We start from the raw sequence: 25,809 nt of genomic DNA, 5'->3' as shown, positions 1-25,809 counted from the left end.
TGCTTTTTTACTCAATATTAATTTTAAACGAGAATACGCTACTGATCGAATTTGAACTTGTATTTTATTATAAAAAATGAATTTTCCTAATATTTAGATTGATATGGATACGACTTATCATAAAGTATAATATATAAAAGTGTTATTTAAATTCGTTATTGAGATTTTTAGGTTGTTTCACTTTCATGCTAAATTACAAAATAAGTCGCCTGTCCCTTTTTCACAGAGGTTCTTCGGACAACCCTCGAGGCCCTTAAAAGATTACGCATTCCTTTCTTCGGAAACGAGGGGCAAAGTTTTGAAAGGCGTTCTGATAGTCAATTAACACAAAATTTAAAAGGGTGCTAGTACAATACATAGAATACGATTTACAAAGTTACCAGCTTTGCTGGTAGTAGTGGTTAGTTTAACATCTACAGGGCGTTCCATGTTTCAAATAAAGATTACCGATTAAAGTCGACCACATTGAAAATGGACATTATCAATCAATATTATTCGTATTTCTACTTTGATGAGGCATTTTACAGACACCGGAGACTGACACCATTGCCTGGGTGGTCAACCATTCAACATCCTCAACAATTAGCGACGATTACTGTAACGGAAGCTGTTGTATTGGTAATATTGACCAGATAGTGTTTAATGTATTATATTTTCTATATATATTTTTATTTCCTTTTTTATTTTGTACTGCCCCTTTTTCCTTTTTTTTCAACTATAAAATAAAACGCTGGACCACCGCATATTGTTTTCTTTTTTTTCTAATCTACGTGGACTACGCTATTTTTTATTATGTTTTATTTTAACTTGTTTCCTTTATTCTATATATAATATACAAATATTTATAATTTATTTGGTACATTAGAAACAAGGATATTTTCAAGATGAAATATCTTACTAAAAAATATAAAAGAACTGACGGCCATGTATGACAAGCCAATAATTTTATTTCTTTGCAAACTAATTGTATGATATTTAAAAAGTAACTATAGGAAATATTTAACGAATATTGTGTAATGTACAACTATGTACGTAACATAAACATTAGTGGACATGTTGAGATGAGTAACACACTATTGTCACCACATGTATGTCTTTACTTACATTGAACCTCTTGATATACTGTAATTAATCATTTCAGTCCTAGCACTGATTATAGTCGACATTCGTGTGGAGATCTGTGAGTTCTAATGTTTACTATAATCGGTTTTTAGAACAGTGGCGAAAATAGATTGAATTCTGTACTATACGTATTATAACAATCGTTTACATTTATTTATACTTATAATCGTAAAACAAAAAATAATGAAATAACATTTAAAAGTTTACTATATTATATTTAATTGTCCCAAAGTATATACTTTTATCAGACTACTCTGTACAAGGATAACAGGCTCGCGCACAATTTTGACGGGACGAACGGATTAATATAAATTCCGCACATTCCAAAGGACTAAAGAAAAAATCCGTTTTATGAAAAAATTATTTTCGAGGTCTGCGACCACGCACTCAGCTAAAAATGCTAGATATAGTATAAAGGAAATAAATATTTGTGTTGGCATAGTAATTGTAAGAGCCACTTTAGTAACAAATGTATTTAACAGATTTCAAAGTACACAGCTTTGAGAGAAAAATCTTGTAGAGAAAACATACGGTGCGTTCGATTTAAGTAAGAATAGTAAAAAATCTCGAAAAATATAAAAGACATGAAAAAAAAAGGTTCACACAACAATTTTAACATATCAAGAACACGTGTCATAGTGGTATTAACCTGATCTTAAAATAACCCTAAATTATGCTATGAATATCAGGATTGCTTTTTGAAATTTTAGAATCTCTGAGAGATCTCTGAGAGCTTTGGATCAATTTTGCCAAAACACAAAAATTGTAACATATCAAGAACACGTGTCATAGTGGTATTAACCTGATCTTAAAATAACCCTAAATTATGCTATGAATATCAGGATTGCTTTTTGAAATTTTAGAATCTCTGAGAGATCTCTGAGAGCTTTGGATCAATTTTGCCAAAACACAAAAATTATAAAAAGAAGAATAATTACTACATGCCCGTAATAAAACAATTAATTCGAATTAATTGCATCTATTTTTTCCAAAATATTACTACTATTTGATCACACGTAAAGAGCATACGTTTACTTATAGGAAAACATGAAAACGTTAAAATTAATTGTCTGTATCTTAATAATTTGTTGCAACGGCACATTTGTCATAGGAATCCTGGTTAGACAGATTAATACTTTATTTACCAGCTCTCCGACTTGAGTATGGTGTTAGGCTCACAGTTAATGCCATAACACACGCCACGGACAAATTACGGGATCGTTATTAGATAAGTCTAAAGAACAGTGTAAAATTTCGTCAAAACCAGTGTACGTCGATTACTGAGATTCCATTTTTCAAACGAATATTGTTGATATATATGTACTCTGTAGATTTGAAAGCTAAGGAATTATCGTTGTCAACTGTACAGAGTTGCAAATTAAATTATGTAGAATGGATGATATATGAATAACAGATTTTGAATATTTTGAAAGTAGTTTTATAACAAAATCAATATCGTGTTGGCTCTTTTAGATTTTAGAAACATCATGTATTCCTGAAAGAAATTGCGGTTTATTCGAAAGATACAGTTATTTAATATTTGTATAACCGTATCACACCGTATGAAAAATTAATGAATAATTTCCAAATCTCAATTTATAATTCTTACACAATATTGATATACATATAATATGTAATAAAATCTCCCAATGATAATGATTTAACTTTTCCACTTGAGCACCGATCAGCGAATTTCACGATATAATCCGAGAACATTTAATATTCTTATCGATCGAAGAATATGATTATACTTTGTTGCAACATAATCATAGTTCATAATCACTCAATACAGATAATTTCAATTAATTCAACTACTTGCACAGGGTTGATTTCACGTGAAGAACACGTTGTATCGTTTGAAAAATAAATCCATTTCTGAAATGTTTATTATATATCGCTAAGTGTATATGCGTTACAATAGCAACCAATTTGTTTTACTAAAAAATCAGAAATCAAAAATTTCCATATGTTATTTATCAATTTCCATATGTTAAGTGAAATTTCTGGAGGCATCCGTTCGTGCGAATTTCGCGCGAAGCTCTTCGTGCTTCACCATGTTTTTTTCACAATTACAATTATACATATTAAAATTAAAATGACACAATCAAAGATCGGCAGAAAGTTTTGTCCTGGGCCCGCTCATGAGAGAACTCATCGGTAGAGCTATTTAGTAACCCTGCTTTAAACGCGGGGATGTAGCAGACAAGTCGGGAAATTCTCTACGTAAAAATGGAAACAGAAATGAGCGCTTATGGGAAATCATGAGTGTCGTTGTCCCTCTAATGGCGGGTGTTGGAGGATCGCCGCAGTAAACTTTTCTATTTATTTTCTTCGACTACCTTTTCGTTGGTATACATAGATTGTAATGAATTTAAATTTAATTCGTTAAAAAATATATATGAATATTAGGCAAGTGTATTTTTGATCTAGCAACTTCAACATATTTTTTAAATAGTTGACAGGTATGAAAGTATAACCACTAATTCCGTATAATTCCGTAACAAATTCAAATAGTACATAGTATATACAATAGTATAGAAATACACAACATATGAAATACATCAATATTATTGAAAACTGTCCAAATGCAAAAACCGTCTAATCTGGAAATCGGTATATTAAATGTAGATATTGAAAGCACCAGCGAACGCTATAAATGTGAACAAACACACCGAGTGTCACTGTCGAAATGAATAAAACCAAAGAAGATCAATCACGCTTTGAAAAGCTGTAGAAAAACCACTTTCAAATCCAATAACACAACAAACAATTGAAAAAAAGCGACATGGCGAAATGAATAAAAATTTCAGCTTTGACGATAAAAGATAGGAATTCGTTCGTTGAAAAAGCCAGAAAGAAGTCGTGTGGTGTTTAATGATGGTTCCGTTATTGCGTAGAGTTACTCCAATGGAAATACGGTAAATGGATTGAAGGAAATGAAAACAATATTCATCGGTGCACAATAGTCTGCAAATCCTGAAATAGGGGCCAAAATCGAATTTCTGAAGTTTAAAGATATTTTGACGAGAACATCGTAAAATTGAAAATGAAATTAAGCGTTAAAAATATTTGTTCCAACCGACGGAACAAATAAAACGTGGGGTCTTCGAAGATTTCGTTTATTACACATTCGTGACGAAAAGACTATTTTTGAGATTAAGATTAAGGTCTTTACAATGTTTAATTTCGACGTGCTCAATAGCCATCGCGTGTTGTAAACGAGGTATCTCCTAAGGGTAAATATGCACTGTAATTTGCAAAACGTCACCGAGGAACTCGGATTGGTAATTTGCATCGTCTCGGCAAATACCAACAGCGTCCACCCCTGCACGATGGAGGTCGAAAAAACGGTCGAATTGTGAGAGAAACGTAAACGAAGGAAATTTAGTTAGAACAAGCTGTCCAATATTAAGTTGGCGGACAGCGTCGCGAGTAACCGTGTTCGATCTGAGTCTTACAACCTCGGAGAGGAATCAACGACGCGAAAATTCCGCGTGGTAGCTGCGACAATATTCGTTGTAGAATATTAAAATCTATGTATAAATCTCGGTTTTATATAGAAGATTTTAAATATTGAATCTTTTTGTAAATATTCTTAAATATCTGGCTAAATAACGCAACATTTATAATAATTTACACTTTGAAAAAGCTTGTAAAAAAATGATTGATTTTTTCTTGTAAGCTTATGCAACTTTTAATAGGAACATGTAAATTTTAAATTTATACATCGGTGATGTCTGATGGTGTGTCATTTTACAGAACTATAACAACAAATAAGAAAAAAACAAGCTGACAGTTTTAATTGAATTCTGTGGCAAAACAATAATTTGCATGGGAAACGTTGATACTCAATTTTAATCATGAATGTACATATCCTTTACGAATATTAATAGTGTCTTTCGTCATTAATTTAAGATAAATAACTAAATTTAATGAACATTCGATTACGAATTATTGCTTTTCAGATGATTACGGTGCGTAATATTTAATCCGTTTCTTTGAATAAAAAATTTTTAGATTTATATTGCTCAATGCGATGTCAAAAACGCTTAATTACCAAGTTTCAGAAGAATGTGATGAAAATTTGGTTTTTAGACGCCATAGAAACCATAAAATCGCAATCTAAATGCATAGCACAATTGTTTATACAGTAGTGGTCGATGAAAGTGCATCGCTTTTCGAAATTGTAGTTTGCCAAACATGACGGTACATTGAAAACTTTGTAACCACTGCGTTAAATTATTCTAATGTGATACTTTTATATCTTCTTTAATATAAATCGAATGTTTAATGCTAAGCAACGCAGATGTTTGCCGCGCATGTGGTTATTAAAAAAAGGCACTGAGATTTTTGAGCTGGTGCAATTTTTCGATGTAATTTTTTTACTCAAATAAAGAATTATTGCTATAAATTTTTCTTATTTTGCAGTCATTAGAATTGCAATTTAATTTACTATTCCCTAAAAAATTGAAATTGTATAATTAAGTGCTTTTATATTTTTAAAATATAAATATTTTTTATATTGTAAAATAAAATTTTAAGAGAAGAGACTTTTGAGTGCACAATGCACTTATATTTTATATTAAAAAACTTTTAATTTGCACATTCAAAAAGGAAGCTACAAATAATATTATATTACCTCAGATTTTTTTGCGCAATCGTAGCATCTATTGTCAAACGGTATGTGATTAGATGAACTTGCAAAACAAGCTACTTCCTAATTCATGAACACGAATTTTTTGTATTGTTTCATTGTTACATATATATAATGTGTACCAATGTGTAAATTATTATAGCATCCCATATATGTATATATTATATATGTGTGTGTCAACGATTTGATAAATCGCTGTTTCTGCAATATACGTTCTTGATGTCATCCTGTAAGTCTAGGCTACGCTTATAAGTTTGTTTAGTGATCAAAGCTAATGTCCATTATAGTTTGCTATCACATTTATTAGTAAACGCATGTGACATACAAAGTCGGAAAATGTGTTGCATGATTATGTGAAAAAAAAAAATATATCGTATTAATTACATAATCTAATTGATCCTGAAAACGTAAGAGTTACAGCTGTAACAGGTAGATATCAATGAAAAGTTCAAGAATTTTTATTTATTATGTAATCTATACTGTATAATATGTGGTTTATAAACTATTAATTTCATCAGCAATTGAGACTTCTGAGGAACAATAACTAATATTTCTTTCTATACTGACAAAATGTGTTGTCATCTGTTTAATCATTACGAGGAGAATTTCATCATCCAAGGCACAAAACTTTCATAACTAAACATTCACAAATAAATTAATAACTGTTGTAATTAATGCAACAAGTTATACATAGATATTAGTATATCACGATAGTGAATATGTAAGTTTCAAAAAAATTGACAACGTATAGCAATAATATATAATAATAAATAAAACATCGAAAGATCGTCAAAAGAGTTCGACGCTCAATTTTTTTTCTTCGTAAAGGCACATGCACCAGGGATTAAATAATGATTTAAAACGTATAACGTAAAAACAAGCTTAAAGAGAAGTGACGCATAAACGAAAAGTTAGGAACAGTCTGCATTTCAGGTGGCTCGACGTCCATTAAACTTACAATCTTTTTATCTAGTCTGACCCCTCTCCGGTGCGGACCAGGATGGGACACGGTTTCTCTTTCCTTCTTTCTCTGGTAACTTTCAAATGGTTCGTGATCATCGTGTCAAACGCTGCCGAATGGCGAGCAGTCGAATAAAAGGGAGTAAAGAAAACGAGGAAACAGCGGTATCTACATGAATAGAAAAACAGTCGTACAACTCGACAGGTAAATAGAAAGTAGTGGAGAGGGCAGAAAAGGAAGAGAGTGAGAGAGGAATAGAGAGAAGAAATAAAGGGTATAGTGGGGAAACTAGGAAACTTAAATGGATGGCAAAGCTATTCCATCAAAGGGATGGTATACTGTCAGATCAACGTACAAAGACGATACGTCGACACAGCCCTGTTACGTGAACGCTACTGACTCGATTCCAAAGGACGAATGGCGGAGCTGAATATGAGAAACGCGGTCGACTTGCTCAATGGACATTTTCCTTTAGGACATTCATTTTCCTCTTGTTCGAATATTATCAGGAACGAGACATAAACGTTACATACCATCACGAGAACAAAACTGATTCAACGTTCTAAGAATTTTTCTTCTAAAGACAATAAGAGGATAAGCACGAAGTGGGTTTATAGAATAGCGTTAAAATCAGGGGACGTTCTATCCAGCAAGACTATTATAAATATTATAGTTTTTAGTACTAGCTTTCCACTTGAAGCCAATACCTCTCGTACAATGCTCGATTAAGAACGAAATGCAAATAATTACATTCTCAATACAAATGTATTAATTAATGTGCTCACTTGGCGATAGCTATGCAAGTATCGGTAATAGAGGTACCATTTATGCGAGAAGCATCAACAGGTTCCTCGTACATATGTATTCATAACGATTAGACCGTGCTTCTCCTAATCGAGATCGAGAGGGAGAAAAAAACTAGATATGAGAAATTAGACACATCTGTACGATAGGAATCTGTATTTCTATCAAAGCGAAGGTAATTAGAAGCTCTCTAATGCACGCGATACGTCAAAATCTGATGGTGAATATACGAGGGTACGCAGCATAGAGGATCATAAATTTGTGCGGTGGCCAGTGAATTGACGCGAATGGTGCTTCGAGGACGATCGAGTGGAAACGAGAAGGAGGACGCGGACCGATGTTGACGGAGGGGAGCAGAGAGGTGAGCAGTTAGAGGGACAAAGACAACGAAACACGATCAAGTGGAGCGAATAGGGAAAGGGATGATCTCTGTCTGAACACAAGAGGATGAACACGCATACGGAGAATGAGATCCATATATTATATAGGGTGTCAGGACCATATAGAGTTGTACGTATGATGGAAGCAAGAGAAGAGATTCGGTCTGGCTCGGTATACCAAAATTCGCAAACATACATATGAACGATTACATAGGGGACACTGACCGGGTGTAAGTAAATCCGTATATACAAGGATGTCGGAGTTAGTGATGCCGCACTACCCCTCCTTCCCCCTACTACCGGCCATCGTCCAATATATGCATATTCAGTAGTTGTTATGTAACGCGCGATATGGCTGCAACCCGGTCTCTGTGTGACGCGGTGGACCACGCCGGAGATACTGGGGATAGCCGGTGACGGACTGCCGGACATCCGACCTGTTACCCCCTCGAGCGTCCTCCGCATCAGCCATTTCCACTCTCGCCCTCGCCTCCCTGACTTCCTACTCCCTTTCAACCGAAGCCGACGGAACGTTGCCGGACAACATCCTCCCCATCCGTGCCCTTCATCCCCAGTTGTTGATTCCTGGTTGGGCGTAACTGCGTGTGTTCTGGTTGATCGGTTTGATCGAATCTATCTGCGTGCGATCTATCTGCGAACGATCGCGGTTACCGTTCAATCTGGTCACGCTATATCGACTAACCGGGACAGATCAGATAACCAGCGAAAGTCTGTTAAACATACCGGGATAAAGCACGTAGCAAAACGCAAATGTGCAACAGTATTTATCAATACCGGGAAACGTTACTATCAGTTATAGTTATTAATATTATAGAGGATGACTAAAAAATCATGGTACAAGTGAGTTCAAGAAAAAGAATAACATTTTTACACGTAAAGGTTTGTTTTCGAAAAAAAATCAGCTCGAAAGTAACAATCGTGACATTGTCCATGTTTAATAATATAAACGAGTGTTTCTTACTTCAAAATTTCAATTCCTTTTTATTGAAAACGAATCTTTACATGGACAAATGCTGTTATTTTAATTATCATCCGATCGGTCACCACGACTTTTGAAACACTCTATTTAATTCTAATTTTGTGAAGAGAAATAGAAGAGAAGACACAGTCATAGTAAAAGCTATAGTGAAAGATTTACAGTAAAATCGTAATCAACAAATTTCTTTCGAGATTAATTTATGAAATTATAAAGAATCAGCTGCTTTTGCATTTGTTTGTGTATGTGTATCAATTTTTATATTCTTCAACTTAATTTTTCTAATTTTTCATTATTGATCTAATGACGGTTTATTCCCTAATTTCTCCTCTCTTCGTTTATAGAAAAGATATTTATTAATAAATTTTTACTTGATATAAAATCTCAATCTTTTATTTATATCCACAAAAAACTTAGCAATTTAGTCACCAAATGTAATTATGAACATAAAAATTATTACGAGAACTATAAAAGAATTGTTATTGGTGTATCTGGTCGGTATCTGATTATTTCTGCCAATATTAGTGGAAAGCAAAAAAGGTTTCATATACTTATGTCAACAAGCAATAAGCAATGAAATGTTTCATATGCAGAGTGTTCCAAAATAATATTTTGTGACCATCGTAACTAGATTGATAGACATTCGTTGATATTTACTTAGAATAATATTGTATTTACTGATTTCAATAATTTTTTAATATGTTGAAAGTATGATCCTAAACTATTTTCTCTAACACATGTAATCGGCAGTATCTCTTATTTTTCGAGATGTACGCGTGAAAAGGATGTCTAACATCGCAGTGAATTTAATTTATAATTGCGCGTCGGCGGTAGCGCATGCGCTAAAGTGTTTCAGATGAACGCTCCAAGCACAAGTTTATTGCATGTACGAGACTCTAACAAATATCTGTCATCATATAGCGTTAACCGGGACTTAGAACCTAACCTAACCGATATTTAGAAATTGCATAGTTATGTAAATTGTAGATACTTAAATTGGTTTCACTTTAATTACTGGAACTAGTTGGACAGCTTGCTATACTTTAACCGAAAGCTTTCGTCTCAAATTATCAAACAGCCATAATTCTCTGATATATTTGCCAAACAAAAATCGCTACCATTAAAATCAATTCTATCTGTAACTAACAATACTGGTTGGTTTAAATTCAGAGACGAAAACCCTATACTAGCCAACTGCATATAGTAGACTGTAAAATGTGTCTTTTGCTAGCCAGCTCATCGAAACCAATTATTGTAGCCTTATCGATAGTTTATCCGTACAGAAAACAGTTGTACATCTTCTAATTGTCATGTTTCAGCTATTGAAATTGGCGAAGACAGTATCATTTTATGAATATTCTTTTAAACAAATTTTCACCGATCCGAAGATGTAGAATCTATTTCTGATATTTCGATAAAACATTCTTTCATTAATCATCTGCAAGCTAGTTTTCTTAAACATTTATTCGTGGATTTATTTATCCTAAGCCCGATGATTAGAAATAAATATCACTGATATTCTTTCACTGCACTTTTAACGGTACAATATGGTTAAATATTGATTGTCGTCTCTCAATACAAATTTGGTTAAATTATTATTACATCTTTTGCGTTACTATTGCATAAGACTCATAGAATAAATAGAAATATTATATATACAAATATCTTATAAAATAAAAGTAAAAGTTTTCGTTTAAATTTCTAAAGTTTATTTGACAAACGCTTTGTTACTTCTTTTAAATAGAACGTTACTTTGTTCTTCCAACATAAAATGGCAAGAAAGGGAAAGTTAAAAAATTGGTTTGTAAAACTCATAAGTTAGTGTAAATGTTGTAAAAAGTTATTTGACATATATATAGCAATAAAATTTTTATGTTTTACTTTAATGCTTTGTTCGATTGAAAAAAATTACACTAAAAATTCTGAGAGCGGATAATCGATATTCGATAAAAATTCCATTTAAGAGGAAAGAATTTATCGTGTACAGTAGAAGATTTAATAAAAAATACAATTTAGGATAGTAATAACCGGAAAGTTTACACCGCTTAATTTTTCATATAGCCGAGATTGTATAACATGTTGGAATTTAAACAATTCTATTCATATCATATACGCATTATTCCTATTTATCTCTCTATTAAAAAAGTTATGTTCATTTATATTACATTCAGTTTGAATAAGCGCGTAAAAAATAGGTCAAAAATACGTTTCATAATTCATTGCTTTATTTGTTTATGTGATTAGTGTATATTTTTATTGAGATACACTTGCGTGTTTACTTCGTTATATTTAACTTCCTTTCCGATTTCTTACCGAAAAGATCGACACGTTCCTCAGATCAAAAGGGAAACGCGAAGAAATTAGTTTTTCCCTTCCCCATGCATTTACCAATACAAAGTCAACTGTCTAAAATCAATTTGGCGAATAGCTATTTGGAGAGCTCCGCATCGTGGACGGTACTCTGATATTTATAACCTAAGGGAGAAACCAAGATGTTATTCACACCATTTAAAGAGTATAAAATGAGCTTGTTATACTCAGTATTTTGTTAAAATTTAACAATACTTTTTTTAGGTGTTGCAATCTTTTACTATTTTTCACAGACATGAAAACTACAAATATACACAAAAATTAACTTAAATAATCCGAGAAAGTAAAAAGTCCTACACCATTCGAAAGCTTAAATTTGTGTGAACTTTTATCGCAAGAATCAAGTCGATACCTTTTTTCAGTGAAAAGTTATAACCTCGAAAAGGTTTCGTTAAATGCGTACTTTGAACACCTCCGACTCCATTATTTAAGGGCTGCAAAAAAGTTACGCTAGGAATTGATGACTCATATAAGGGTCTATAAATATGTAAAGTTTGAACGAAATTCATTGAGGACAAAAACGTATGGTCATTGTAAAAAGGGTCATTTGCCCGTTGTAAAGTTTTTAATAAACATTTCAACTATACCTACACCTATATCAATTTCTGTAATTTTACATGTGTATAATAATTTATAATATAAATAAATCTTGAAATTGAATGATTCAAATATTGTTTTAATAATATTTTATTAGTGATATGACGGTATACAATAGTAACACATCGATCTGTCAACATATATTGCAGAGATAATCGATAAAACATTTATTATATTCTAATATCATATCATCTATGTGCGATTCCGTTAAAATTACTTCGTTCTGTGCTAAGGATTCGTAACCAGTGAGTCAATTTAAACGGTAGATAAATTTTAGAGTTTAATTTCGTTTATTATTAAGTTCTTTTCTGTGATTTGTACACTTATACAACTCTATTTATTATATTTCAAAATACACGTATGTATCCTTCGATCATACATTTCTTTGTAATATATAGTGTACAACGTTATATTATTTTTTTGTAACGCGCAGAGTTTCATCTTATAACGCAAAGACAGTTTACACAAAAAATATACGTAGGTAGCGTTTTTGCTCTCCAACTCTTCATTGCAGGACTAAAAAATGAATGTGAAGTACTTTTCTGTCTCATTCTAATTTTTTGACACATATGATATAACCACATAAAGAGATTTAATAACTTGTAATGGCATATCTAAAATTCTTCAAGCAATTAAGTGCATTTTCATAAGCATATCACGTAAAGCTCACTATACGTATAAGTCATTACCAACTCGCTAAATCTATCAGAACTGCAATAGACAGCTTCATAGACATAATGTAAAAAGATCTATTAAGCGGAGAGCTTAGTTCTAAGTAATCCTTGCTTTGAGAATTCTACTTCAGTTTGGATCCGCACTATAGTATCTCACTCTGGAAAGGCTTTTAGCTAGAGTTTAGGTTACTAAACGATACTCGTGAGACAGCGGACTCTGGACTGTCATAATAGACCTAGACAGATTTAGTAATGAAGTTCACGTGGGTCAAAAGTATACTGGTAACATCTGTATCTATCAAAGAAGAACACACTTTCGATCATTCAGAATACACTTGTACTCGTTTAAAAGTGGTGTGCTTCACAAACACAAACCTTGGCGTTAACCTAGTCAAGATTAAGTTAGCGATCAATTCATTCCATTAGACGATGCAAGTTATTTGGAAATAATGGCGGGCAAAAATTTCAGTTGAAATAGTTAGGTTAATAGACTCGTAATTCAAATAGATTCATAAATTACTGAAAGCTCATTCAAATCTTCTGGAAAGACACGAAACTGTCGCTTAAAAGAATGGTAGGCGTATATGTATGGCTTTTTTTGACGAAGGATCGTAAATATGACATTTGACAAATAAGTATTCTATTTGCTTCCTTTTGACAATGGAAGTTTTTGACAATGGAACTTTAATTCTTACATTACTATTAGTACATGTCTGAATAATATGATGAACTCCCATGAGGGAAAGTTTGCAGAGAATGTTGTAGGCATTTGGGGTCTGAGCATCGTCTTGAGCGACACACGCAAGCAGGAGAAACTTCCCCAAGAGTACACATTCGTCCTTAGCCGTGTCCTCTTGGGCAGTTTACTGTTAACATTAGAAGAAATAACATTTACGAGGTTACAAGAAATAAAGACTTTTATACTGAACGTATTCTTTGAATCGCCTTCTACAATGTTAAATTAATTTTGTTCAGAATAATCTGTGCCTTTACGACATCCGTTATCATTCATTCATCGGATTATCGTTCATTGATCTTTCAAGTATAACTGTTCATGCGCTGAATCTGTGCCAGATTAAACTTGAGCAGGAGCTTTGGAAATTAGTTGTTGCGTCTAATGTGTCGGCTTTTAATGTTAATTGTGAGCACTTCATACAGAGTATGCCTTTTGGCTGTTTAATTGATACTTTGGTTTTGTTGATTATTTGATACTGACTTAATACTACATTTTTACAACTTATATGCTAAAAACTGAAACAGTACGTTATTAGCTACAAATTCAAGGCATTAAAAGTGCAAATCTTTACAAATTCCAAAGCAATCGTTATGGTCATAACGGTATTTAGGGAACTTTAACTAATAAGGAATAAAGTAAACGATAATTGGGTGTCTTTAGACATATAATATAATAGCTTGTTATACACATCCATACCACAAAACTTGGTTTTATAAATTAGGAAGGCACTAATATGCAAAAGCAATATGTGGTAAAGCATGACATTAACGAATGACTAATTTATGAGGGAATAGCGCATAATGCAAATAGTACGACGCCACTGTGACACATTGAAAATATCGACACCATTGATCACTTGTAATGCAGTAATTGGATAGATGAATTGAATTTAGATCATCTTAAAATGATGCAAATTAAAGAAATTTTATGAAGAATCCAAAGAAATCACTTCCCGAGCTGAAAAAAAGAAGTATTGATATCCATAAATTGAAATTTCCCGAAAATTGTAACCTATACGTAGCGTCTTTAGCCATGAATGGTAAGATGTAATTGCCGATTGTGGAATCCGAATGACCTACGTTTCAGCACTATGGTAGACCTTTACAAGGAGGAAACTCTGCAGACGTTAACAAAGTACATAATTAATCGTTATTGGAGCTCACAACGGTGCATTACTGGTTCCAGTAACTTTAGGGATAACCATGTAGTTGCACTTATTAAAAGAACAATGCCACTTGATAAAATCCAATCAAGATTCTTGAAGTAGTAGGAATCTCATTGCAGTATCCATATAAAAGAGGTTGGTAATTGTAAATCGACATTTCTTTGTAACTAAAGAGAGATTTATTCTTTACCAGAGAACAGTTCTCTGGAAATGATCATAACGAAAGGGTCTTAATTTAACCCTTTACACTCCGAATTTTATTTCAATTTCAATTTCGAAACTCTGAGCAGGTTGACGTAAGTTACGTAAATTTTCTCTCGCTTAATAATAATAATAACAATAAACGGGTTCGGTGAGGGCGTCGGTAACGTGTGCACGATATCTATTTATTTGGACATGAAATAATGTCGAGTGGGACTTGACAATGGGGCTCCTGAGATAAAAACTAATGTCCAGTCAGACTCGACATAGGAGTCTAAAGGGTTAAAGAGCTCTTGGTGTATACGCGGAACTTATAACTCGAAAAACATAATCAGAACTTGAATGATTATAGTCAAAATCATGGAAAGTTTCATAACATATACTATATTATGTCCTTAAAACCATGGTATTCTAGTGGTAGATCGTAATGCAGTTTGTTACATATCAATGTTACTAGTATAAAACGTATTGCAACAGACGTACTGTATCCCTTTTAATTTGTACGCTTTTCGCTTTTCTCGTAACTAGCATATCGTTTGTTATTCTAAAAGCATATATCTGTATAGGATATTACAAAATTTATGATGCAAAAGAGCATAGGATAAAGTAATATCCAAAAGATATGCGAAAACTTGATATTGATAGAATAGTTTTTCTTCGAGTAAGATTTCGGTTTGACTAAGAGAGCTAAGTAGAAAGTTAATCAGCTTGATGGGATCTGGAAAATCGTAAAAATCGTGCAGTGCGACACCGATTCGTACTCGTGAAACATACACGCACATAAAACCGGCTCCGCGTTCAATTGAGGACTCGAGATAGTAGCCACCTGATCACATGACGGCATCGACATTTGATGTTGCGCAATGACTATGTAGTGATGATTGATTGATACGCTGTCGGTGCCTGGCACGGAGTAAGAAATCTTGTATTGACAATGCCTCGACGACGGAATCCTGCGACTTCGAGCCTATTATTACACTATTACGTGTTTGATTATTTACTCCTCATTAAATGACTTCTCTAAACTCATGAATATGAAATTATACTTACTTTATCTAAAGAAACCTTTCGAATACTACTGTTTGTTGAACTGTTTAATTATTAATATTTTAATAATCCAGAAATTAATAAAATATTAGCGTATCTAGAACTACGCAAATGAATTATTGATTTTTTTATAGTTAGATAAATAGTTTAATAGATAAATAGATAGTTTCTGCGATGTTTTTGCTGCCGATGAAATTGCAAAAAAAGAATACTGTTTCTAAAGTTCTCTAAAATACATATGTGTATTTTTATGCGTTTTGCATATACAAAATAGGAGCAAGAATAAAATCCTTATACGGAGATGCATAAAAAGTTAAGGATATTGTATAATATTTGCATATATATAATACATATTGTAGATCTCACTGCTAATTGAGCTACTTATTACTTTAAGTAATTTGTGAATTCACATTTGCATTTTTAAAATTTTAGTACTGAAGTATTTAATTTCTGTTTACATTTACGATTTTATCCATTATCTATACTTTTTATTTTTAGATTTAAGCACTTTTGCTTATGAACGACTCATTCTTAAAAATAATTGATTTTCAGGAAAATTATTTGCCTACACCATTGAAAATTTAATTCTTATTATTTGCTTGCAATTAAGGCACTTAAAAATTTCCCGTATAATTTTATTATCTCGTGTCGGATCGAATCTAAATCTTTTCATCACACGATTTCAAGAAATCGAATTTTTACACTTGTTTTATTTTTTTCTAAATTTAAATAACTAACACATTTTTTAGTAAAAGATTGAAATTCTATCACATATTGAAGATTTTATGGATAGTCCGAGTGAGTGCTGTATTGTGCAAATCCATGTTACACGAATTAAAGGATAAATACCAAGTATAAGGTTAGATTTTAAAACTAAATAAAAATATGCTATTCTCATCTTCTGAATCTGTTATATCGATCGTAATCAAAACTTTCTTCATTTATTAACGTATAGAATATAATGTTACAGCTCTAAATATCATTATAAGTTTTCTCACTTAAGTTTTACTGGTACTTGTAACTTGTTTTGTAGAAGTACCGTGATGTATGATGGATTTCCTCAATTTAGCAAATGTATAACTACAATTTTAATGGATAATGAAATAAAACTTTTTCAGCTAACAAATGTAAGAGTATAATCGAACACGTTGCTCAGTCTGAAATAGTCAATTGATGAGTTGTGACAAAAAGACATATCCATCGTAATCTCGATATGTGATTGCACGAATCCTTGATAACATATCTGTAAGTGATATAATACCAAATAATTTCTATCTTCCAACAACAGTGTATAACTAGTCTGTAAATATAATACACCATAGGCAAAGCCACCTCTAATTTTCCCAGTGAGGAAGCACGTGCTACAGAGAAATGTGAAGCATTTCGTTTTAAAAGCTATGCACGCTTACACATTGACTGACGGAGTATCAATAGGAAACTAAACTGATACTGGAATTGAGATCCGCAAACTATGCAACCGCGACTGAAGCATTGATTGCATCGTGCTCCGTTCCGCTTCGCTGCTAATGTTTGAATGAATAAAGTTAACCAATAAAGCATCGCATCGTATACCGCTCGCAAGGTCGTAGCTATTCGTACGCTGAAATTCGTTGTGTTTCGTTAAAATTAATGTCATGAACCGCTTTTACGGATCGCCGAAATTGCCGATCCGTTGCACGTCAAAAGGATGCGGCCATCGAGTTTCAAACGAGACACGATAGAAATTGTTGCAGTCAACTTATATAGCTTCAATTTTCATTTTTATTCGATGTATTCGTAATTGAGCCAATATTGATACACTCGTAATTGATTCTATAAAATATTGCACATAGTAATGTTTCACAGTGAACGTGTATTACGCTTTAATTAAATGTTAATTCAGTTAAGACCCATTAAAATTTATTTCTAATATAGCATAAAGCAAAGGGTGTTTTTTTAGTCAGGTCCGCTAATTTCGCAAAACGGCAACTGTCGGCCAGTCTTTTGGAGATTGTGGAATATTATATACATATACATTTGGCAAGCAGCCATAGCAGTCATAGCAGGAATAATATCCAAAAAGGCATTACTTCAAAGTCGAGTTAATTATTATTTACTACACATACCTACGAAAGGTCTATGTCGTTTACTTTGAATCTACGGTCAAGATTTGGACATGCGGAATTTCCGTGTGCGTCACCCGGGGATAAGATTCGGTTACTCTATCAGAATTTGCATTAACCGATGAACTTCAACAGCCGCTTCCCTCACCAAATTTCATAAAATGTTTTATGACGAGAAATCGGAACAAAAACTTGTGGAAAATATTATAACTTACTTCGTCTCACCAACCGTTATCGAAATACAAGTTATAAAAGTTTATTCCTTAACTACACCGTCGTTAAACTAAACGTTGGTAAATAACAAATTCTACGTTTAAAAAATAGCTAAGCAATGGAAATACTACAACTTTTCAGAGTGTAGATATTGATATTTCACTTATTACATACGAAAATTATTGCTCTAAACATGTGGATGTTATTCAATCTTCCTAAATATTCTAAACGGTTTTAAGCAATCAACATACTCAATGGCTTTGTCATATTTACTAGATATTCGTTGATGTTTCAATTTTATAAAATTAAGTTTGATAAATGTATCATTACTTCCTACCTGTAACAAAATTAGGTATATTTACTTGTTTATAATTACAAGTCGTACAATATAATAATAGCAGTATAACTGTTACTACTAGACTAGTTATAGTCTACGTCTGTGCACGAGCTGATTTGTACTCAAAAAGGATACTATGGCTATAAAAAGACTGATAGGGTTTACGGTTTAAAAACTAAACGCGAACAAACGCGCACTGGTTTATGCAGTGTATTTTATTGTGTCACTGCTCGATTGGAGGCAGCGGATTTAAGCAATTTCATTTTATAGGCTCGAACGAAAAAAGGAAAAACGTTGTACGACTGCCTTCGCGTATGAAAAAGGTAAATAATTAATCCCGCTAACATTAGCTTTTTTGTTCAATACCGCTGCGCTTTACTTACTGACATGAGAGCGGTAAAAGTTCCCACAAAAAAAAAGAAAAGAATTGAATTACATGACCGACCGAAGGATAAGTTAAAATTATGTAACGGATCAGATAAGATAGATTCATTTTTATTAAAGGAAATGGATATATTTTAATTTATAAAGAAATTGAATTTATAAAGTTCAATTTATAAAGAACGAGTTTTCGAAGTAGTGAGTGCTAGTACATTTTAGGTCATAGCATACTTCTTTCACGACATTATGCCACCTTCGTCCAGTGAACATAATTAAAATTTAATATTTTTTTCATTTGCAATGCGGAAAATATCTTTCCATTAAAAAAAGGATTAAAACGAAAAATGACAGCACCTTGATGGTGAAACGTTATTTTTGAGGATTAGACGTTTTAATAATTTTGTATCGGCAATCGCGACTTCTCGGACAATGTGTTCTAGAAAGTTTATTTTTTGCACCCTCAGTAGCGGTACCGTGGCATAAACGCGGTATTTCTTCAGGACCAGTTCAACATATGCACGCGATAGAATCAACGTGTGCACATCAAACTTGGGACTTGGGCCGCAGCTAAGACATTGGGGAATTTCTCTTGATGTTCTGAAGAACTTGGAAGGCTACCACGGCCGTGCAAGTATCTTCCCATCCTCTTCAAGTGTACGAGAGAGTGTGGAGGACACTCGAAGGGCATGCTGATTGGTAATATGTATCGTTTTGGTAAAAATCAATCATATTTGACGTGACAGATCGGATCACGATCAACTTTCGAACGACACACAAAAAAAGAACAAAACTTAAAGTCTTTCGGTGACGCAAAAAGAGACAACGAATGTCTATTAATATAGGAAGAGCGTCATTTCAGCTCTGCTTCCACTTGACATTCAATAAATCAGCTGTCTAACATTAACTTCGGAGAGAAATCGAGTTCGAGTCGAGAGGCTCACCCTGTATGTACGTATCTTCGTTTTCGTTCAAAATGTTTGGCATATATATATATATATATATATATATATATATATATATATATATATATATATATATATATATATATACATGTTATGTATAAGCATTAAATCATATATTTATCTCTGTATTCATTGAAGAATGGCAATTATAAGTTGTTATACAAGATTTCAATGCTATATTATCTATGTACAAAAAAAATGCTTTAGAAAATATATGAAATAATCTTGGTATTCTCTCGTACCCGGTTACAAGATTCACTCGTAACTGAAAGTTTAGTGGGGGTATGTTAACGTCCGCGTAGCGTTGTTGTTACATTTTCCTAACATCAGTTTTGCTATTACACTTAAATTCTTAAACATTAATGATGTTTTAATGAAATAGGATTAAAGAGGATTTAAATCGCAATTCTGATCTTATTCTGCAGATCTTAAATTGTGTATCATAAACAATGTTATTTTAATGATATCCTTGACACATATCTTTCTTATAAAATACTGAACTCTTGAATCATTATTTTTTAATATATAATAGTGTACCAACAATTAATAAAAGCATTTCGATATAAATCCAATATCATACCGAAATAAAATAATACTAGAGTATTATGAGTATTGGTAAAAAAAACTCATACAATACTGTAAGAATGTCTAATTTATTTGCGAGTTATATTATTTATTATGTAATTTCTATAACTTTAAGACTGATTGCAAAGTAGTAGATTTACACCATGCGGCTATTTTTAACGAGTTCTCTTCTTAATTACATCGATGACGAGTATTATTATACACGGTCATGGCCGCATTTTATCTACTTATCATTTTGAAAACCTGAAAAGTTGGCGATTTACTATTGTATATAGTAGTAGACGAAATTTTTGATTTTTAATTTCTGTTTCTTTTAAATTATTTAGTGAAAAATTAGAAAAAATTCAAAAAATTTAGAATGCAGTGTCCGTAAAATACCGTGACCCAAATGAAAACACTCGGTACTGTAAGGATAATGAATTTGTAAACAAGAACATTAGAGAGATAATAATTCATTTAGCTACGTAATAACAAAAATATTAACTTTTTGTTCAGAATTAATTTAACCTACAAATTGTAATTATTTTTATTTAGGAAAAATAAAAATTATGAAAATGTTCTTTCTTAAGAGCCATGAAATAGACGAATTAAAATCAGAAAGATCAACTATTCCTGACTTTAGAGAAAAGCAAAATGTTGGAACTATCATCTTCAACATCGAAATTGCCGGAACGAAGTTTTGCGAACTAATTTTGGCATTGTCGTTCGGTCAATACACCTTCTCTATACACATCACATAATTTTCGCCTTGTTTGAACTGCATTTTTACCTTTTCGATAGTAAAAGGAGTAAAATATGCCGAAAATGCTGCTTTCGAGTTTCTATCTCTGATAGGGTTTGAACAAACAAACCTTACTATACCAGCTGTCAAAATATAGAATGATTATGCTATGGCTTATGATATGACTTAAGTGTGAAACTGACTGTGGAAAAATACAATTGCGTCCTTTGTTGGGGAAAAACGAAATTGCTTTCCGAACAATCCAGTAGTATTTATATTTCATCATAATCCTCTCAAAATGAGTAATAATAATTATAAGGTGCGCATTAAACGTTTCAGTATTTAATTTTCAACTTAATATTGGTGGACCTATGAATAACCCGTTAATTGTTTGACTATATTATACGTTTGGTAATATACATATAATGCTAAAAACAAATATATGAAGTGTGTTTAATTCAATAACAACTTGCCTTTGACATATTGAAATTGATATTATCCAAATATTTATTTAAAATTCAATTTCAAAATACTGTACGTGCCGTTAAAATTAATGCTAATGACCGTGGATTGATTACGTAATAAAAATTTATAATCACCACTTTCACATTTAAACCATACGTATTCTAAAATTGTAAAAACACCGATTATATTCAAACTTTGTTGAAAACCTACAAACTTTATCCATTTCTATTTAAGGTAAAGATTTAATTAATTTTCCAGGTATTTAATGACGACTTGGAAGTTTTTTATTAAACTAAAGGAATTCTATAGTTTATTTTGCATTATTTACTATAAACTATCGATAATCAAGCTTTTTTTTATATTGGCAAACATTTCTGGATGAGTTTATTAAAAAGTAAACGAAATATTAACTAAGTTTTGATCAGAAGTTTATGTTCTATTTATCGGACGTAAGAAATTTATTATTATTGATTTTCGTGGCCCAGGTAGGGGACACTTCGGCCATGTTATCATACCTACCCTTACTACTCTTAATCATTTGTAAGATATTTAAACCACATTAGACCAATTGAGTTGCCGAAATAAAGCTGTTTATAAAAATGTAACAATCAAATATCAAGAAATATAAACATGACATGAAAAAACATTATCACCTAAAGGACACAACAAATAGTTGAGACTTGGAATTCCGTGCAGGAATCTTCCCACCCCCTTGAAGGGAACGCGCTTAAAGAAGAGGCAGACTGATTGGTAATTTGCATCGCTTCGGCAAATCTCAACAATGGGAGGAGCGGACGTGCTCCGAAAAATAAGCGAGTCGACTAGAGAGTCTTGTGGCAACTGTTTTCTGACAATAACGGGAGAACGAAACCAAACGATACAGTTTGTCGCTAGTATACGGGAAGTGTCAAGTAATAAATAAGCTGTTCGAACTCCGTAGCAGCAACAACACTTTAAGAGCCGTCACTTTCACTTCCCTTTAGCTTCAAAATTTCCACAGGGTTTTACAACCACAGTCCGAGTTATTTTCTGTTCAAAGTTGAGGCGCTTTTTGGATTTATTGCGTGCTACGATCATATCAAGACACTCGGAAGTTTCTGCGCATTACATGGGGATGCAACCGTACCTTCGAGTGATCTTTGGTGATCTTATCTGCTAAATATGAAATGAACGAATCCGAGTGTTTCGAGAAAAAACACATCGAGGCCTTAAAGGTCAAAGTTTACATCAGGTGATCACAGAACAAATCAGTAAAATACATAAAACACATTCAACATCACACAGTCATATGTATAGTTATATACTATACAGTATATAACTCACTGTTCTTTTGATTGATAAGTTAGAGTATCAGTTAAAAGAATAAGTAGAGTGAAACGGAACATAGACAAAACTCTTCTTGAAAACATTTGCTATTGGTGAGAGAAAGACTAAGATGTGTATAAAAGTGACCAAATGCCTATTAAATGTAATAAAAATTCCCTATTTCTTTAATGTTCTATGTAATATTGTAATACACAACCCACACAGCACGATAGAGTCTATATAAATATAGAATATAAATCATATTGAGAATAAATATGCAGGCTGTTAGCAAAACAATCATCCAATATTTATATGCTGACTGTATCGAGTAAAAAAGTTTTACTAAAAAAAGGTGAATCGTTTGTGAGATATAAACGTTTTTATTTACTAGCATTATGATTAACTTACTTGCTTCGAATCGCTCTGAATGTTCTCGTCCAAGTGCCGACAGTAGGTTTCATTCGAAATCAGTCAGTTGTGTATCGGTGATTGTGGATTTTATTAGCGTTAGACAGTTGTGAGGTATCTAGTCGTGCTAGTAGAAGTGCTTTAACTACGCGATGTTTTTAGATGGAAAAGTTCCCTAATCGAAGAGTTTCCTCTCGGAACCAAGTGAGTTAATCATAATACTAATAAACAAAAATGTTAATATCTCACAAACGGTTCATTTTTTGACCTATGTTTACTAAGGATATTTTACTCGGTACAGTATATTATTCTATATACCATATAAATATTTAATGGCCTCTTTCTAGCACCCTGTATAACTTAGAAATTTAGATGACAAAGTGTCTTGGAAACTATCATTTCATAAAATTTCCTATCGAGTCTGTGTCAACCAATATATATATATATATATATATATATATATATATATATATATATATATATATATATATATATATTTTCCTGGAAACGTCCGCTTTCCTCGTCCTTGGCTTTTCCGTCCTTTTCTGTACGTATTTCAATTCGTTTAGAACAGTTCAATTGAAACCTTCAGCTCGACAGTTCAGTTAAAACAGTTCGTTCAGAACAGTTGAGTCCAGATAGTTCATTTAGAATAGTTAGTTTGTTCAGAATAGTACAAGTATTCTTAACGCTTAACTTCTTGAAGTTGTGTGTATCACTTGTCCACTCATACGCCTCACAACCTAATGCATTTATACATTATAAACTTCTAATATACGTTTAGCACTCTTCTAATATACGTTATCTAACTAAAGTGAAAAGAGACTAATTTTACGATGAAAAATTAAATAAATGGAGTCGATTATAATTTCAAAATGTTCCATGTCAATATCAATATCATATTTAAATAACAATCTAGATAAAGTTTTCTTCATGCAACTTCCCCGATATCTTACATTTATACCAGAATTAATATTTCAAAATTCGACAAATAAGGCCACATATCAATGTCCTGTATAAAAAGTAGCATATTTCATACGTTTTCCAAATGTAGCACGTTTACTTAAATATTCAATTGCCTTGTTCAAAATGAGTACGTTCAAAGTATAGTATGACAAGGCAATACATTTAGCAGTCAGAAAAATATTCTCAAACTACTATGTAGTATTCGTAAGAAGCGGTGAAATGTATTGTATTTTGTTACATAAGACAGATGGGACATCTTGCATTTCATAAAACCATCCGGAATATAATCACAGCAATAACAAATAATGTACTTAACAAATCGAAATATAGACTATAAAAGTTGAAAAATTTTTTGTCGACTACGTGAGTCTTTTATCGTTCGCTCTTTCAAAAATGCTCTCACTCATACAGTACTCTTGTCTTTCAATCGATACATTTATTTCGCATGCATTCTCGTTAAAACAAATTGTTACTCGGTCCAAACTCTTTTCATTCGCGTCTTTCTCGTTTATTTCGTCCAGATGTGTTTCACTCGGAACCCACACTATTGCCCCCATAATCAGCGTTGTACTAGTTGAATTACTTTGTAATTGAATAATCTAATTCAGTTGCATTGTATTTTAAATTACGTTGAGTTTGCATTATGTGCACAATTGAAACTTTTCGATTAATTTCGTGTATTTGAAGTACAATATAATGCAATAAACTTCCTAAGTGCAGTGATTATTCTTCGTTTCTCATTCGTATCCAATTCAATTTTATGTCTTCGTCTTTTCTCTATCAATCACTGCGATCAGACAAATAATTAGTGATCGGTTAAAAGTAGCTTTCATCTAAGTCCCGCTAGATAATTATTGCATATGCTATGAGTTAAGTAAGGAAGGTACCTACACCTTTTTTTCAAATTTATATGTATTTTTTTAATTATATAAAATATAAAATATAAAGGAATTTTCTTTTTATCATTAATATTAATATTTTTCTGGATGAAACTTTTACTTTGTTTTCCACATCTCTATTTATTTTCAATTTTTTTATTTACATCTCGTTCCCCCTAATTCGTAATTATATTATACATTCTAATGGCATTTCAATTGTAAAAATGAATTACGTTTTAATTTAAATAAGTGAGATACTTGAAATTCAAATTTAAACATTGTGATTTCATTAAATGAACGAGTAGAATTTCGAATTACAATACAATTGAAATAAATATAACGAAATTGAATTATTCCATAATTATAATAGATTAAGTAATTCAATATAACTAATTGAAAGTGTTGACACCTGGTATTGAATGAATGATCTTTATATCTTTTAAAGTGTGAAACATTGTAAGAACTAGTATCGTGAATTCCGGAGCAGAAATCAATTGATAGGATACGAGAATTGCTACAAAGAAATAATCTGAAAATAATTAAGTGTTCTATCGTCACATCGGTTACTCAAAATAAAATCGGATTCGAATACGGGACGCATCAGTTAGCTCTTTCTACAGTGTTCCTAAGATTGTTTCGTGGACCAGTGGTATTCCATATTCTCGGAATAAGTTCATTAAATGGTTTGACCACCGTGGGAATCTACAATTATTAATGTCGACAAGTATTTGGTTCGATCAAATGGTACAACTCCGATGTCGACAGCAACAATTCTTGT

General features: G+C 32.3%; 1 protein-coding gene across 2 annotated transcripts in view; it reads right to left on the bottom strand.

The window, feature by feature from the left end:
• Dip-lambda (Dpr-interacting protein lambda) overlaps positions 1-25,809 on the bottom strand; it is a 255,538-nt gene that overhangs the window by 210,240 nt on the left and 19,489 nt on the right. The window lies entirely within an intron of this gene.

Source organism: Xylocopa sonorina, chromosome 2 (assembly GCF_050948175.1).
Source record: "Xylocopa sonorina isolate GNS202 chromosome 2, iyXylSono1_principal, whole genome shotgun sequence".
NCBI classification, from domain to species: domain Eukaryota; kingdom Metazoa; phylum Arthropoda; class Insecta; order Hymenoptera; family Apidae; genus Xylocopa; species Xylocopa sonorina.
This window is presented reverse-complemented; position numbering and strand designations above follow the sequence as displayed.